Consider the following 3625-nt stretch of genomic DNA (forward strand, 5'->3'; position numbering starts at 1 on the left):
AATGCATTGACCCATGCCACTTTAGTTTTTTGTATTTCACTGTACATAAATTATATTTCAATAAAATGCATTTTAAAAACTAAATAATAATTAAGAGGAAACAAATAGTGTGCATTATATATTGGCTCTTCATCTGTGCCCTAAATGATATAAAATTCTATTTCAAGCAATGCTATGAAATCAAAGAGCATGACAACTCAATAACTATTAGAAATTTCTCACTCACTCATTCATGCCGTTTCCCTAAAAAGAATGGTATTCTTAGTAATAACCTTAATCTCATCTTAAATAACTAATGGGCACTATCTAGGACATTCTTTCTCTGTTTATATTTCCTGAATCTAGCCTGTGATGTTGAATCGAGTGAGCATTCAATACATTCTTATGGGAGGGAGGAAGAGAAGAAGGAAGGAAAACTGCTATGAATTTGCTCATGTAATTGAAGTAACTAACCACGCTGTGAGAGCTCTGGTAGCGTAGTGCCTGAGGCACTTGACTGCTAACCAGAAGGCTGGCAGTTCAAACCCACCAGCCACTTCTCGGAAGGAAGTTTGGGCAATCTACTTCTGTAAAGATACTGCCTCGGAAACCCAAGGAGGGGTCGCTATGATTCGGGTCTGACTCGATGGTGCATAACGACAACAACAGTCATGCCATATGTTTTTACATGAAGGAAAACAAGATGGGAAAGGAAACATTATGTTAAGGGCTCCCTGAATTTGAAATTAAGACTAGGAATTTGGAACTCTTTTTTTTTTTTTTTTTCTTAACCTGTGTTCTCTCCTACTCTTTGTTCCTTATCCAGAAATAATGATAAATATGTATATTTTGCCTGGTGATACTCATATCTGGAATCTGCTCACGTCCCATTCTAAATGCACAAACTCAATGCATTCTTTTATATGGTGATGTTTTGCATTGGTTAGTTCTTGTACAAAACATGGGTGATGAAACTACCCCAAAATAACAGAAGTCATCTGCATTTACATTTCTTCTGCCAAACAAGCCTGGAGGTCACCATTGCAGCTAATGTTACTTGGTTTTCTGATGCTTCTGTCTTTCAAATTTCATCAACTAGTTTTTGCTAAGGGCTTGGAGATCGGAATGACAGCTCTATTTCACAACATTTTATTTCCAGTACATATCACTTTGCAATGTGTTCCCTTGTGGCACATTACAGGATCATTAAATTAAAAATGTGAGGTGTAGTTGATGATTGACTGCTCTCTAATGACCCAGAGTGTTTGTCAAAGGCAGTAGGCAGAAGACATAAACTCCATTTCGCTGTTATATTGACTATCAAGGTTATAGCACATATCTGCTAGAGTAAAAAACGTCTCCAATAAGGATGTTTAATGGAGCAGATCTCTGCCAGTGGAATAAATCCCTTCCCCAGTGGCATAAACCGACAGCGAATAAAATGATCTAGTGGTTGAACTAGGTTCTTCCCACATCTTCAAAGTAAGAAGCAAATCTAGGATCAATGTTTCTCAAGTTTTTTTTCATTATTGAGATTTTTAAATATATCGTTCCTGATCTCCTTCCCTCCAATAAAATTTCAATACCATAGATATGCTGTTCATGCACTATCACCCTTTGGAAGGCTACAAAGTACTGTAATATATTAAGGTGTTTTTCTCCATGCCCCAAGCACCAATTTTCACCCCGTTGAGAATGCATATCTTGGATTATGCTTGCTAGTGCATATTGGAGGAGCTCTGGTAGCATAGTGCCTAAGGCAGTTGTTGACTGCTAACCAGAAGGCTGGTGGTTCAAACTCACCAGCCACTCCTCAGAAGGAAGGTTGGGCAATCTACTTCTGTAGTGATACCGCCTCGGAAACACAAGGAGGGGTCGCTATGAGTCAGGTCTGATTCGACAGCACATAACAACAACAACAGCAACAGTGCATATTGGATTTAGATGATGTTTCACAAATTTAAAGACTTCTATATGCAAAGCTAAGGTCTCTGGGTGGTACAAACAGTTAAGCGCTCATCTACTAGCTGAAAGGCTGGCAGTTCAAACCCACCCAGAGACTGTCAGAAAACAGTCCTGATGATCTGCTTCTATAAAGATTACAACCAAGAAAACCCTATGAAGCAGTTCTACTCTCCCCACATGGGGTCGCCATGAGTGGGAAAGCAACTGTTCTGGTTCCCTAGTGCCACTTCGACAGGAATACACCACAAATGGGATGGCCTTAACAAACAGGAGTTTAATCTTACAATTTGGAGGCTTTAAGTCCAAGTTCAAAGTGCCAGGCTCTAGGGGCTAGGTGAAAGCCCCTCAACCTTGGGCTTCAGCTCTGCCTTCAGCTCCTGGCCCGCTGAAGCTAGAGGTGTTTCTTCACTCAGACAGCTGCTGGCTGCTGAGGCTGAGAAGCCCAAGGTTGACAAATAAAATGGTACAGTCCCGATGTTACCAAACCACACGGCAGGCCATTAATTTAAGTCCATTATAAGTCCCAAGGTTGGCAGCACATGGCAGGCTGTTGAACAACGACATGACTACATGCAGGGTCCAAGCGTGCTATAAGCTAGAAACCATTCACAAAGCTGCTGCTTATATACAGGAAGCAGACCACATCCCAAAGGCAGTTATTCAGCTGCTTGTGGTAGATCCCACCATGGAGCTGTTTGCCAGCCTCATCATGGGGAATAACTACCACCACCTGCCCAGCCACTCAGCCAGGCCCAGCCAAGTTGACACACAAACATAACCACCACAGCAACTAACAACAACACTATGAGAAACTACACTATTTTCCTCGAGTATACAACTCAAGGGGGTGTGAGATAGAAAACGGTTCCTTAGCAAGTCATGTCTCACCAATCAAGAGGTCCAGTTGATAGAGGTAGGGAATCAGGCTGGCTGAATCAGGCAGCCTCTGACTCACTGTTCTTAGGATCTAAGCCTATATGCAGACCACCATATAACTACTGCTGCTGGTTCCAGAGAACTGCTTGCCATTAACAACCCAGGCCCTTAGGCAAGATAGGGGGGCCACATTTCAAAATGTCCCCATGCTTGACCAGTTGTGAAATGCTGATAAACCTTCTGAGTGGTCTTTCAAGTTCCTCATTGGGTGCAGAGCATGCCCAGAAAATTCAACGTGACTGACGAAGTAACCTTCCATCAGAGGCAGTCAAGAACAGGAGTCCCTTCCCGGGACTCAAACCAGGGTTCAGAGACATCGTGCATGCATAGTATCCCAGAATAAGTCATATCAAGCATCCCAGCAGCCTTCATGACAGATTCCATCTTTGTTCCAACAGCCTTTGCAATGGAATTCATCTTGACTACATCCTGCATGTGCACCTGATTTTCTTTTCTTTTCTTTTCTTTTCTTTTTAATTCTTACTGTGGTCTGGGTAAAAGTTTCCAAAGCAAATTCACTTTCCTTGCAGCAGCTCTCATGCACTTTGTCTCATGACATTGACTACAATTTCCCACAATGCAACAGCTGCCCTCCCACTTCCTCCCCATAGTTACCTCTTCCCTGTGTCCTTCCCTCCCATACACTCCTGCCCCACCCCCAGCTGTCTCCCTGTGCATACACAGCCCTTCTATTCTCCCATGATTGATCTCTCCAAGGAGAGTACCTACCCATTGTAAATGTTCA

Source organism: Orycteropus afer, unplaced genomic scaffold (assembly GCF_000298275.1).
Source record: "Orycteropus afer afer isolate SDZICR_OR568_19922 unplaced genomic scaffold, OryAfe1.0 scaffold00360, whole genome shotgun sequence".
In the NCBI taxonomy this organism is placed as follows: domain Eukaryota; kingdom Metazoa; phylum Chordata; class Mammalia; order Tubulidentata; family Orycteropodidae; genus Orycteropus; species Orycteropus afer.